General features: G+C 53.5%; 1 protein-coding gene across 1 annotated transcript in view; it reads left to right on the forward strand.

Moving 5' to 3' along the window:
• The window catches only part of LOC139255456 (A-type potassium channel modulatory protein KCNIP2), a 137,410-nt gene that overhangs the window by 108,831 nt on the left and 14,144 nt on the right, over positions 1–14,435 (forward strand). The window lies entirely within an intron of this gene.

Here is a 14,435-nt window from a genome sequence, read left to right on the forward strand (position 1 = left end):
TGTCTGTCTGCTCACTGTTTGCTCACTGTCTGTCTGTCAGTGTGCTCACTGTCTGTCTGTGTGCTCACTGTCTGTCTGTGTGCTCTCTTTCTGCTCACCGTCTGTCTGCTCACTGTCTGGCTGTCTTCATACTGTCTGGCTGTCTGCTCACTCTCTCTGCTCACTGTCTGGCTGTCTGCTCATTATCTGTCTGCTCTCTGTCTGTCTGCTCACTGTCTGCTCACTCTATCTGCCTGTCTGCTCACCGTCTGTCTGTGTGCTCACTTTGTCTGCTCACTGCTCACCGTCTTTCTGTCTGCTCACCATCTGTCTGTCTGCTCACTGTCTGCTCACCGTTTGTCTGTTTGCTCACTGTCGGTCTGCTCACCGTCGGTCTGCTCACCGTCAGTCTGCTCACCGTCGGTCTGCTCACTGTCGGTCTGTCTGCTCACTGTCTGCTCTCTGTCTGTCGGTCTGCTCACCGTCGGTCTGCTCACTGTCGGTCTGCTCACTTTCCGTCTGTCTGCTCAATATCTGTCTGCCTGCTCACTGTCTGTCTGACTCACTGTCTGCTCACTGTTTGCTCACCGTCTGTCTGTCTGTGTGCTCACTGTCTGTCTGTGTGCTCACTGTCTGTCTGTGTACTCACCATCTGTCTGTCTGCTCACCATCTGTCTGTCTGCTCACCGCCTGTCTGCTCACTGTCTGTCTGCTCACTGTCTGTCTGCTCATCGTCTGTCTGCTCACCGTCTGTCTGCTCACTGTCTGTCTGCTCACCGGCTGTCTGCTCACTGTCCGTCTGTCTGTCTGCTCACTGTCCCTCTGTCTGTCTCACTGTCTGTCTGACTCACTGTCTGTCGGTCAGCTCACTGTCTTTCTGCTCATTGTCTGCTCACCGTCTGTGTGCTCATTCTGTCTGCTCACTGTCTGTCTGTCTGCTCACTGTCTGTCTGCTCTCTGTCTGTCTGCTCACTGTCTGTCTGCTCACTGTTTGCTCACTGTCTGCTCAGCGTCTGCCTGTCTGCTCACCGTCTGTCTGTCTGATCACTGTCTGTCTGCTCACCGTCAGGCTGTCTGCTCACTGTCTGGCTGTCTCCTCACCGTCTGTCTGTCTGCGCACCATCTGTCTGTCTGCGCACCATCTGTCTGTCTGCTCACTGTCTGTCATCTCACTGTCTGGCTGTCTGCTCACTGTCTGGCTGTCTGCTCATTATCTGTCTGCTCACTGTCTGTCTGCTCACTGTCTGCTCACTCTGTCTGCCTGTCTGCTCACCGTCTGTCTGTGTGCTAACTTTGTCTGCTCACTGCTCACCGTCTTTCTGTCTGCTCACCATCTGTCTGTCTGCTCACTGTCTGCTCACCGTTTCTCTGTCTGTGTGCTCACTGTCGGCCTGATCACTGTCTGGCTGTCTGATCACTGTCTGGCTGTCTGCTTGCTGTCTGCTCACTGTCTGCTGTCTGCTCACTGTCTGTCTGATTCACTGTCTGTCTGTCTGACTCACTGTCTGTCTGCTCACTGTTTGCTCACTGTCTGTCTGTGTGCTCACTGTCTGTCTGTGTGCTCACTGTCTGTCTGTGTGCTCTCTTTCTGGTCATTGTCTGGCTGTCTGCTCGCTGTCTGCTCATTCTCTGGCTGTCTGCTCATTGTCTGGCTGTCTGCTCACTGTCTATTTGTCTGCTTATTGTCTGTCTTTTTGCTCACTGTCTGTCTGCTCACTGTCTGTCTGTCTCACTGTCTGCCTGACTCACTATCTGTCTGTCTGCTCACTGTCAGTCTATTCACTGTCAGTCTGCTCACTGTCTGTCTGCTCACCGTCTGTCTGTCTGTGTGCTCACTCTGTCTGCTTACTGTCTGTCTGCTCACTGTCAGTCTGCTCACTGTATGCCTGCATGCTCACTCTGTCTGCTCACTGTCTGTTTGCTCACTGTCCATCTGCTCTCTGTCCGTCTGCTCTCTGTCCGTCTGCTCTCTGTCCGTCTGCTCTCTGTCCGTCTGCTCCCTGTCCATCTGCTCCCTGTCCTTCTGCTCTCTCTCCGTCTGGTCTCTCTCCGTCTGCTCTCTCTCCATCTGCGCTCTGTCCGTCTGCTCTCTGTCCGTCTGCTCTCTGTCCATCTGATCTCTGCCTGTCTGCTCTCTGTCCGTCTGTCTCACTTTCCACCTGTCTCACTGTCCATCTGTCTCACTGTCTGCCTGTGTCACCATCGGTCTGCTCACTGTCCGTCTGTTTACTCAATATCTGTCTGTCTGCTCACTGTCTGCTCACGGTCTGTCTGTCTGCTCACTGTCTATCTGACTCACTGTCTGCTCACTGTTTGCTCACCGTCTGTCTGTCAGTGTGCTCACTGTCTGTCTGTGTGCTCACTGTCTGTCTGTGTGCTCACTGTCTGTGTGCTCACTGTCTGTCTGTCTCACTGTCTGTCTCTGTCTGTCTCACTGTCTGCTCACTGTCTGCTCACTGTCTGTCTGTCTGCTCACTGTCTGTCTGTGTGCTCACTCTCTGTGTGCTCTATGTCTGTCTGCTCACCGTCTGTCTGTCTGCTCACTGTCTGTCTGTGTGCTCTCTTTCTGCTCATTGTCTGGCTGTCTGCTCGCTGTCTGCTCACTGTCTGGCTGTCTGCTCATTGTCTGGCTGTCTGCTCACTGTCTATTTGTCTGCTTATTGTCTGTCTTTTTGCTCACTGTCTGTCTGCTCACTGTCTGTCTGTCTCACTGTCTGTCTGTCTCACTGTCTGCCTGACTCACTGTCTGTCTGCTCACTGTCTGTCTGCTCACCGTCTGTCTGTCTGTGTGCTCACTCTGTCTGCTTACTGTCTGTCTGCTCACTGTCAGTCTGCTCACTGTATGCCTGCATGCTCACTCTGTCTGCTCACTGTCTGTTTGCTCACTGTCCATCTGTCTCTGTCCGTCTGCTCTCTGTCCGTCTGCTCTCTGTCCGTCTGATCTCTGCCTGTCTGCTCTCTGTCCGTCTGTCTCACTTTCCACCTGTCTCACTGTCCATCTGTCTCACTGTCTGTCTGTCTCACCGTCGGTCTGCTCACTGTCCGTCTGTTTGCTCAATATCTGTCTGTCTGCTCACTGTCTGCTCACGGTCTGTCTGTCTGTCTGCTCACTGTCTATCTGACTCACTGTCTGCTCACTGTTTGCTCACCGTCTGTCTGTCAGTGTGCTCACTGTCTGTCTGTCTCACTGTCTGTCTCTGTCTGTCTCACTGTCTGCTCACTGTCTGCTCACTGTCTATCTGTCTGCTCACTGTCTGTCTGTGTGCTCACTCTCTGTGTGCTCTATGTCTGTCTGCTCACCGCCTGTCTGTCTGCTCACTGTCTGGCTGTCTGATCACTGTCTGGCTGTCTGCTCACTGTCTGTCTGTGTGCTCATTCTGTCTGCTCACTGTCTGTCTGTCTGCTCACTGTCTGCTCACCGTCTGTCTGTCTGCTCACCGTCTGTCTGCTCACCGTCTGTCTGCTCACCGTCTGGCTGTCTGCTCACTGTCTGGCTGTCTGCTCACCGTCTGTCTGTCTGCTTACCGTCTGTCTGCTCACCGTCTGTCTGTCTACTCACTGTCTGTCTGCTCGCCGTCTGTCTGTCTGCTCACTGCTCACCGTCTGTCTGTCTGTGTGCTCACTGTCTGTCTGCTCACCGCCGGTCTGCTCACCGTCGATCTGTCTGCTCAATATCTGTCTGCTCACTGTCTGTCTGCTCACTCTCTGCTCGCTGTCTGTCTGACTCACTGTCTGTCTGCTCACTGTTTGTTCACCGTCTGACTGTCTGTGTGCTCACTCTGTGTGCTCACTGTCTGTCTGTGTGCTCACTGTCTGTCTGCTCACTGTCTGTCTACTCACTGTCTGGCTGTCTGCTTGCTGTCTGGCTCTCTGATCACTGTCTGTCTGATTCACTGTCTGTCTGACTCACCGTCTGTCTGCTCACTGTTTGCTCACTGTCTGTCTGTGTACTCACTGTCTGTCTGTGTGCTCACTGTCTGTCTGCCTGCTCTCTTTCTGCTCACTGTCTGGCTGTCTGCTCACTGTCTGGCTGTCTGCTCACTGTCTGTCTGTCTGCTCACTCTCTGCTCACTGTCTGTCTGCTCACTCTTTGGTTGCTCACTGTCTGTCTGTCTCACTGTCTGCCTGACTCACTGTCTGTCTCACTGTCTGCCTGACTCACTGTCCGTCTGTCTGCTCACTGTCAGTCTGCTCACTCTCAGTCTGCTCACTCTCAGTCTGCTCACTGTCTGTCTGCTCACCGCCTGTCTGTCTGTGTGCTCACTCTATCTGCTCACTGTCTGTCTGCTCACTGTCAGTCTGCTCACTGTCAGTCTGCCTGTGTGCTCACTCTGTCTGCTCACTGTCTGTGTGCTCACTGTCCGTCTACTCTCTGTCTGTCTGTTCTCTGTCCGTCTGTTCTCTGTCCGTCTGTCTCACTGTCCGTCTGTCTCACTGTCCATCTGTCTCACTGTCTGTCTGTCTCACTGTCCGTCTGTTTGCTCAATATCTGTCTGTCTGCTCACTGTTTGCTCACTGTCTGTCTGTCAGTGTGCTCACTGTCTGTCTGTGTGCTCACTGTCTGTGTGCTCTCTTTCTGCTCACCGTCTGTCTGCTCACTGTCTGGCTGTCTTCTCACTGTCTGGCTGTCTGCTCACTCTCTCTGCTCACTGTCTGGCTGCCTGCTCATTATCTGTCTGCTCTCTGTCTGTCTGCTCACTGTCTGCTCACCGTCTGTCTGCTCACCGTCTGTCTGTCTGCTCACCGTCTGGCTGTCTGCTCACTGTCTGGCTGTCTGCTTACCGTCTGTCTGCTCACCGTCTGTCTGTATACTCACTGTCTGTCTGCTCACCGTCTGTCTGTCTGCTCACTGCTCACCATCTGTCTGTCTGTGTGCTCACTGTCTGTCTGCTCACCGCCGGTCTGCTCACCGTCGATCTGTCTGCTCAATATCTGTCTGTCTGCTCACCGTCTGTCTGCTCACTGTCTGCTCGCTGTCTGTCTGACTCACTGTCTGTCTGCTCACTGTTTGTTCACCGTCTGACTGTCTGTGTGCTCACTCTGTGTGCTCACTGTCTGTCTGTGTGCTCACTGTCTGTCTGCTCACTGTCTGTCTGCTCACTATCTGGCTGTCTGCTCGCTGTCTGGCTGTCTGATCACTGTCTGTCTGATTCACTGTCTGTCTGACTCACCGTCTGTCTGCTCACTGTTTGCTCACTGTCTGTCTGTGTGCTCACTGTCTGTCTGCCTGCTCTCTTTCTGCTCACTGTCTGGCTGTCTGCTCACTGTCTGGCTGTCTGCTCACTGTCTGTCTGTCTGCTCACTCTCTGCTCACTGTCTGTCTGCTCACTGTTTGGTTGCTCACTGTCTGTCTGTCTCACTGTCTGCCTGACTCACTGTCTGTCTCACTGTCTGCCTGACTCACTGTCCGTCTGTCTGCTCACTGTCAGTCTGCTCACTCTCAATCTGCTCACTGTCTGTCTGCTCACCGTCTGTCTGTGTGCTCACTCTATCTGCTCACTGTCTGTCTGCTCACTGTCAGTCTGCTCACTGTCAGTCTGCCTGTGTGCTCACTCTGTCTGCTCACTGTCTGTGTGCTCACTGTCCGTCTACTCTCTGTCCGTCTGTTCTCTGTCCGTCTGTCTCACTGTCCGTCTGTCTCACTGTCCATCTGTCTCACTGTCTGTCTGTCTCACTGTCGGTCTGTTTGCTCAATATCTGTCTGTCTGCTCACTGTTTGCTCACTGTCTGTCTGTCTGTCTGCTCACCGTCTGTCTGTCTGCTCACTGCTCACCGTCTGTCTGTCTGTGTGCTCACTGTCTGTCTGCTCACCGCCGGTCTGCTCACCGTCGATCTGTCTGCTCAATATCTGTCTGTCTGCTCACTGTCTGTCTGCTCACTCTCTGCTCGCTGTCTGTCTGACTCACTGTCTGTCTGCTCACTGTTTGTTCACCGTCTGACTGTCTGTGTGCTCACTCTGTGTGCTCACTGTCTGTCTGTGTGCTCACTGTCTGTCTGCTCACTGTCTGTCTACTCACTGTCTGGCTGTCTGCTCGCTGTCTGGCTGTCTGATCACTGTCTGTCTGATTCACTGTCTGTCTGACTCACCGTCTGTCTGCTCACTGTTTGCTCACTGTCTGTCTGTGTGCTCACTGTCTGTCTGTGTGCTCACTGTCTGTCTGCCTGCTCTCTTGCTGCTCACTGTCTGGCTGTCTGCTCACTGTCTGTCTGTCTGCTCACTGTCTGTCTGTCTGCTCACTCTCTGCTCACTGTCTGTCTGCTCACTCTTTGGTTGCTCACTGTCTGTCTGTCTCACTGTCTGCCTGACTCACTGTCTGTCTCACTGTCTGCCTGACTCACTGTCCGTCTGTCTGCTCACTGTCAGTCTGCTCACTCTCAGTCTGCTCACTGTCTGTCTGCTCACCGTCTGTCTGTCTGTGTGCTCACTCTGTCTGCCCACTGTCTGTGTGCTCACTGTCCGTCTACTCTCTGTCCGTCTGTTCTCTGTCCGTCTGTCTCACTGTCCGTCTGTCTCACTGTCCATCTGTCTCACTGTCTGTCTGTCTCACTGTCGGTCTGTTTGCTCAATATCTGTCTGTCTGCTCACTGTTTGCTCACTGTCTGTCTGTCAGTGTGCTCACTGTCTGTCTGTGTGCTCACTGTCTGTGTGCTCTCTTTCTGCTCACCGTCTGTCTGCTCACTGTCTGGCTGTCTTCATACTGTCTGGCTGTCTGCTCACTCTCTCTGCTCACTGTCTGGCTGTCTGCTCATTATCTGTCTGCTCTCTGTCTGTCTGCTCACTGTCTGCTCACCGTCTGTCTGCTCACCGTCTGTCTGTCTGCTCACCGTCTGGCTGTCTGCTCACTGTCTGGCTGTCTGCTCACCGTCTGTCTGTCTGCTTACCGTCTGTCTGCTCACCGTCTGTCTGTCTACTCACTGTCTGTCTGCTCACCGTCTGTCTGTCTGCTCACTGCTCACCGTCTGTCTGTCTGTGTGCTCACTGTCTGTCTGCTCACCGCCGGTCTGCTCACCGTCGATCTGTCTGCTCAATATCTGTCTGTCTGCTGACTGTCTGTCTGCTCACTCTCTGCTCGCTGTCTGTCTGACTCACTGTCTGTCTGCTCACTGTTTGTTCACCGTCTGACTGTCTGTGTGCTCACTCTGTGTGCTCACTGTCTGTCTGTGTGCTCACTGTCTGTCTGCTCACTGTCTGTCTACTCACTGTCTGGCTGTCTGCTCGCTGTCTGGCTGTCTGATCACTGTCTGTCTGATTCACTGTTTGTCTGACTGACCGTCTGTCTGCTCACTGTTTGCTCACTGTCTGTCTGTGTGCTCACTGTCTGTCTGCCTGCTCTCTTTCTGCTCACTGTCTGGCTGTCTGCTCACTGTCTGGCTGTCTGCTCACTGTCTGTCTGTCTGCTCACTGTCTGCTCACTGTCTGTCTGCTCACTGTTTGGTTGCTCACTGTTTGTCTGTCTCACTGTCTGCCTGACTCACTGTCTGTCTCACTGTCTGCCTGACTCACTGTCCGTCTGTCTGCTCACTGTCAGTCTGCTCACTCTCAATCTGCTCACTGTCTGTCTGCTCACCGTCTGTCTGTCTGTGTGCTCACTCTATCTGCTCACTGACTGTCTGTTCACTGTCAGTCTGCTCACTGTCAGTCTGCCTGTGTGCTCACTCTGTCTGCTCACTGTCTGTGTGCTCACTGTCCGTCTACTCTCTGTCCGTCTGTTCTCTGTCCGTCTGTCTCACTGTCCGTCTGTCTCACTGTCCATCTGTCTCACTGTCTGTCTGTCTCACTGTCGGTCTGTTTGCTCAATATCTGTCTGTCTGCTCACTGTTTGCTCACTGTCTGTCTGTCAGTGTGCTCACTGTATGTCTGTGTGCTCACTGTCTGTCTGTGTGCTCTCTTTCTGCTCACCGTCTGTCTGCTCACTGTCTGGCTGTCTTCTCACTGTCTGGCTGTCTGCTCACTCTCTCTGCTCACTGTCTGGCTGTCTGCTCATTATCTGTCTGCTCTCTGTCTGTCTGCTCACTGTCTGCTCACTCTATCTGCCTGTCTGCTCACCGTCTGTCTGTGTGCTCACTTTGTCTGCTCACTGCTCACCGTCTTTCTGTCTGCTCACCATCTGTCTGTCTGCTCACTGTCTGCTCACCGTTTCTCTGTCTGTGTGCTCACCGTCGGTCTGCTCACCGTCGGTCTGCTCACCGTCGTTCTGCTCACTGTCGGTCTGTCTGCTCACTGTCTGCTCACTGTCTGTCGGTCTGCTCACCGTCGGTCTGCTCACCGTCGGTCTGCTCACTTTCCGTCTGTCTGCTCAATATCTGTCTGTCTGCTCACTGTCTGTCTGCTCTCTGTCTGTCTGCTCACTGTCTGTCTGCTCACTGTCTGCTCAGCGTCTGTCTGTCTGCTCACCGTCTGTCTGATCACTGTCTGTCTGCTCACTGTCTGGCTGTCTGCTCACTGCCTGGCTGTCTGCTCACTGTCTGTCTGTGTGCTCATTCTGTCTGCTCACTGTCTGTCTGTCTGCTCATTGTCTGCTCACCGTCTGTCTGTCTGCTCACCGTCTGTCTCTATGCTCATTGTCTGGCTGCCTGCTTACCGTCTGGCTGTCTGCTTACCGTCTGTCTGCTCACCGTCTGTCTGTCTACTCACTGTCTGTCTGCTCACCGTCTGTCTGTCTGCTCACTGCTCACCGTCTGTCTGTCTGTGTGCTCACTGTCTGTCTGCTCACCGTCGGTCTGCTCACCGTCGGTCTGTCTGCTCAATATCTGTCTGTCTGCTCACTGTTTGTCTGACTCACTGTCTGTCTGCTCACTGTTTGTTCACCGTCTGACTGTCTGTGTGCTCACTGTCTGTCTGTGTGCTCACTGTCTGTCTGCTCACTGTCTGGCTGTCTGCTCGCTGTCTGGCTGTCTGATCACTGTCTGTCTGATTCACTGTCTGTCTGACTCACCGTCTGTCTGCTCATTGTCTGTCTGTGTGCTCACTGTCTGTCTGTGTGCTCACTGTCTGTCTGCCTGCTCTCTTTCTGCTCACTGTCTGGCTGTCTGCTCATTGCCTGGCTGTCTGCTCACTGTCTGGCTGTCTGCTCACTGTCTGTCTGTCTGCTCACTCTCTGCTCACTGTCTGTCTGCTCACTGTTTGGTTGCTCACTGTCTGTCTGTCTCACTGTCTGCCTGACTCACTGTCTGTCTCACTGTCTGCCTGACTCACTGTCCGTCTGTCTGCTCACTGTCAGTCTGCTCACTCTCAGTCTGCTCACTGTCTGTCTGCTCACTGTCTGTCTGTCTGCTCACTCTCTGCTCACTGTCTGTTTGCTCACTGTTTGGTTGCTCACTGTCTGTCTGTCTCACTGTCTGCCTGACTCACTGTCTGTCTCACTGTCTGCCTGACTCACTGTCCGTCTGTCTGCTCACTGTCAGTCTGTCTGTGTGCTCACTCTATATGCTCACTGTCTGTCTGCTCACCGTCAGTCTGCTCACTGTCAGTCTGCCTGTGTGTTCACTCTGTCTGCTCACTGTCTGTGTGCTCACTGTCCGTCTACTCTCTGTCCGTCTGTTCTCTGTCCGTCTGTCTCACTGTCCGTCTGTCTCACTGTCCATCTGTCTCACTGTCTGTCTGTCTCACCGGCGGTCTGCTCACTGTCGGTCTGTTTGCTCAATATCTGTCTGTCTGCTCATTGTTTGCTCACTGTCTGTCAGTCAGTGTGCTCACTGTCTCTCTGTGTGCTCACTGTCTGTCTGTGTGCTCTCTTTCTGCTCACCGTCTGTCTGCTCACTGTCTGGCTGTCTTCTCACTGTCTGGCTGTCTGCTCACTCTATCTGCTCACTGTCTGGCTGTCTGCTCATTATCTGTCTGCTCTCTGTATGTCTGCTCACTGTCTGCTCACTCTATCTGCCTGTCTGCTCACCGTCTGTCTGTGTGCTCACTTTGTCTGCTCACTGCTCACCGTCCTTCTGTCTGCTCATCATATGTCTGTTTGCTCACTGTCTGCTCTCCGTTTCTCTGTCTGTGTGCTCACTGTCGGTCTGCTCACCGTCGGTCTGCTCACTGTCGGTCTGTCTGCTCGCTGTCTGCTCACTGTCTGTCGGTCTGCTCACCATCGGTCTGCTCACCGTCGGTCTGCTCACTTTCCGTCTGTCTGCTCAATATCTGTTTGTCTGCTCACTGTCTGTCTGACTCACTGTCTGCTCACTGTTAGCTCACCGTCTGTCTGTCTGTGTGCTCACTGTCTGTCTCACTGTCGGTCAGCTCACTGTCTTTCTGCTCACTGTCTGCTCACCGTCTGTGTGCTCATTCTGTCTGCTCACTGTCTGTCTGTCTGCTCACTGTCTGTCTGATCACTGTCTGTCTGCTCTCTGTCTGTCTGCTCACCATCTGTCTGCTCACCGTCTGCCTGTCTGATCACTGTCTGTCTGCTCACCGTCTTGCTGTCTGCTCACTGTCTGGCTGTCTGCTCACCGTCTGTCTGTCTGCTTACCATCTGTCTGTCTGCGCACTGTCTGTCTGTCTGCTCACTGTCTGTCTGCTCACTGTCTGGCTGTTTTCTCACTGTCTGGCTGTCTGCTCACTGTCTGGCTGTCTGCTCATTATCTGTCTGACTCACTGTCTGTCTGCTCACTGTTTGCTCACCATCTGACTGTCTGTGTGCTCACTGTCTGTCTGTGTGCTCACTGTCTGTGTGCTCACTGTCTGTCTCTCTGCCTGTCTCACTGTCTGCTCAGTGTCTGTCTGCTCAGTGTCTGTATACTCAGTGTCTGTCTGCTCAGTGTCTATCTGCTCACTGTCTGTCTGATCACTGTCTGGCTGTCTGATCACTGTCTGGCTGTCTGCTCGCTGTCTGCTCACTGTCTGCTGTCTGCTCACTGTCTGTCTGATTCACTGTCTGTCTGACTCACTGTCTGTCTGCTCGCTGTCTGCTCACTGTCTGTGTGCTTACTTTCTGTCTGTGTGCTCACTGTCTGTCTGTGTGCTCACTGTCTGTCTGTGTGCTCGCTTGCTGCTGATTGTCTGGCTGTCTGCTCGCTGTCTGCTCACTGTCTGGCTGTCTGCTCATTGTCTGGCTGTCTGCTCACTGTCTATCTGTCTGCTTATTGTCTGTCTTTTTGCTCACTGTCTGCCTGTCTCACTGTCTGTCTGTCTCACTGTCTGCCGGACTCACTGTCTGTCTCACTGTCTGCCTGACTCACTGACTGTCTGTCTGCTCACTGTCAGTCTGTTCACTGTCAGTCTGCTCACTGTCTGTCTGCTCACCGTCTGTCTGTCTGTGTGCTCACTCTGTCTGCTTACTGTCTGTCTGCTCACTGTCAGTCTGCTCACTGTATGCCTGCATGCTCACTCTGTCTGCTCACTGTCTGTTTGCTCTCTGTCCATCTGCTCTCTGTCCGTCTGCTCTCTGTCCGTCTGCTCACTGTCCGTCTGCTCTCTGTCTGTCTGCTCCCTGTCCGTCTGTTCCCTGTCCGTCTGCTCTCTCTCCGTCTGCTCTCTCTCCGTCTGCTCTCTCTCCGTCTGCTCTCTCTCCATCTGCTCTCTCTCCGTCTGCGCTCTGTGCATCTGCTCTCTGTCCGTCTGCTCTCTGTCTGTCTGCTCTCTGTCCGTCTGATCTCTGCCTGTCTGCTCTCTGTCCGTCTGTCTCACTTTCCACCTGTCTCACTATCCGTCTGTCTCACTGTCTGTCTGTCTCACCGTCGGTCTGCTCACTGTCCATCTGTTTGCTCAATATCTGTCTGTCTGCTCACTGTCTGCTCACTGTCTGTCTGTCTGCTCACTGTCTATCTGACTCACTGTCTGCTCACTGTTTGCTCACCGTCTGTCTGTCAGTGTGCTCACTGTCTGTCTGTGTGCTCATTGTCTGTCTGTGTGCTCACTGTCTGTCTGTCTGACTGTCTGTCTCTGTCTGTCTCACTGTCTGCTCTCTGTCTGTCTGCTCACTCTCTGTGTGCTCTATGTCTGTCTGCTCACCGTCTGTCTGTCTGCTCACTGTCTGGCTGTCTGCTCACTGTCTGGCTGTCTGCTCACTGTCTTGCTGTGTGCTCATTCTGTCTGCTCACTGTCTGTCTGTCTGCTCACTGTCTGCTCACCGTCTGTCTGTCTGCTCACCGTCTGTCTGCTCACCGTCTGGCTGTCTGCTCACTGTCTGGCTGTCTGCTCACCGTCTGTCTGTCTGCTTACCGTCTGTCTGCTCACCGTCTGTCTGTCTACTCACTGTCTGTCTGCTCACCGTCTGTCTGTCTGCTCACTGCTCACCGTCTGTCTGTCTGTGTGCTCACTGTCTGTCTGCTCACCGCCGGTCTGCTCACCGTCGGTCTGTCTGCTCAATATCTGTCTGTCTGCTCACCGTCTGTCTGCTCACTGTCTGCTCACTGTCTGTCTGCTCACTGTTTGTTCACCGTCTGACTGTCTGTGTGCTCACTGTCTGTCTGTGTGCTCACTGTCTGTCTGTGTGCTCACTGTCTGTCTGCTCACTGTCTGGCTGTCTGCTCGCTGTCTGGCTGTCTGATCACTGTCTGTCTGATTCACTGGCTGTCTGACTCACCGTCTGTCTGCTCACTGTTTGCTCACTGTCTGTCTGTGTGCTCACTGTCTGTCTGTGTGCTCACTGTCTGTCTGCCTGCTCTCTTTCTGCTCACTGTCTGGCTGTCTGCTCATTGTCTGGCTGTCTGCTCACTGTCTGGCTGTCTGCTCACTGTCTGTCTGTGTGCTCACTCTCTGCTCACTGTCTGTCTGCTCACTGTTTGGTTGCTCACTGTCTGTCTGTCTCACTGTCTGCCTGACTCACTGTCTGTCTCACTGTCTGCCTGACTCACTGTCCGTCTGTCTGCTCACTGTCAGTCTGCTCACTCTCAGTCTGCTCACTGTCTGTCTGCTCACCGTCTGTCTGTCTGTGTGCTCACTCCATCTGTCTCACTGTCTGCCTGTCTCACCGTCGGTCTGCTCACTGTCGGTCTGTTTGCTCAATATCTGTCTGTCTGCTCACTGTTTGCTCACTGTCTGTCTGTCAGTGTGCTCACTGTCTGTCTGTGTGCTCACTGTCTGTCTGTGTGCTCACTCTATCTGCTCACTGTCTGTCTGCTCACTGTCAGTCTGCTCACTGTCAGTCTGCCTGTGTGCTCACTCTGTCTGCTCACTGTCTGTGTGCTCACTGTCCGTCTGCTCTCTGTCCGTCTGTTCTCTGTCCGCCTGTATCACTGTCCGTCTGTTCACTGTCTGGCTGGCTGTCTGATCGCTGTCTGGCTGTCTGCATGCTGTCAGTTCACTGGCTGTCAGTCTGCTACTGTCAGTCTGCTCACTGTCTGCTCACTGTCTGTCTGTCTGTGTGCTCACTGTGTCTGCTCACTGTCTGTCTGTGTGCTCACTGTCTGTCTCACTGTCGGTCAGCTCACTGTCTTTCTGCTCACTGTCTGCTCACCGTCTGTGTGCTCATTCTGTCTGCTCACTGTCTGTCTGTCTGCTCACTGTCTGTCTGATCACTGTCTGTCTGCTCTCTGTCTGTCTGCTCACCATCTGTCTGCTCACCGTCTGCCTGTCTGATCACTGTCTGTCTGCTCACCGTCTTGCTGTCTGCTCACTGTCTGGCTGTCTGCTCACCGTCTGTCTGTCTGCTTACCATCTGTCTGTCTGCGCACTGTCTGTCTGTCTGCTCACTGTCTGTCTGCTCACTGTCTGGCTGTTTTCTCACTGTCTGGCTGTCTGCTCACTGTCTGGCTGTCTGCTCATTATCTGTCTGACTCACTGTCTGTCTGCTCACTGTTTGCTCACCATCTGACTGTCTGTGTGCTCACTGTCTGTCTGTGTGCTCACTGTCTGTGTGCTCACTGTCTGTCTCTCTGCCTGTCTCACTGTCTGCTCAGTGTCTGTCTGCTCAGTGTCTGTATACTCAGTGTCTGTCTGCTCAGTGTCTATCTGCTCACTGTCTGTCTGATCACTGTCTGGCTGTCTGATCACTGTCTGGCTGTCTGCTCGCTGTCTGCTCACTGTCTGCTGTCTGCTCACTGTCTGTCTGATTCACTGTCTGTCTGACTCACTGTCTGTCTGCTCGCTGTCTGCTCACTGTCTGTGTGCTTACTTTCTGTCTGTGTGCTCACTGTCTGTCTGTGTGCTCACTGTCTGTCTGTGTGCTCGCTTGCTGCTGATTGTCTGGCTGTCTGCTCGCTGTCTGCTCACTGTCTGGCTGTCTGCTCATTGTCTGGCTGTCTGCTCACTGTCTATCTGTCTGCTTATTGTCTGTCTTTTTGCTCACTGTCTGCCTGTCTCACTGTCTGTCTGTCTCACTGTCTGCCGGACTCACTGTCTGTCTCACTGTCTGCCTGACTCACTGACTGTCTGTCTGCTCACTGTCAGTCTGTTCACTGTCAGTCTGCTCACTGTCTGTCTGCTCACCGTCTGTCTGTCTGTGTGCTCACTCTGTCTGCTTACTGTCTGTCTGCTCACTGTCAGTCTGCTCACTGTATGCCTGCATGCTCACTCTGTCTGC

This window comes from Pristiophorus japonicus, chromosome 3 (assembly GCF_044704955.1).
Source record: "Pristiophorus japonicus isolate sPriJap1 chromosome 3, sPriJap1.hap1, whole genome shotgun sequence".
In the NCBI taxonomy this organism is placed as follows: Eukaryota; Metazoa; Chordata; class Chondrichthyes; family Pristiophoridae; genus Pristiophorus; species Pristiophorus japonicus.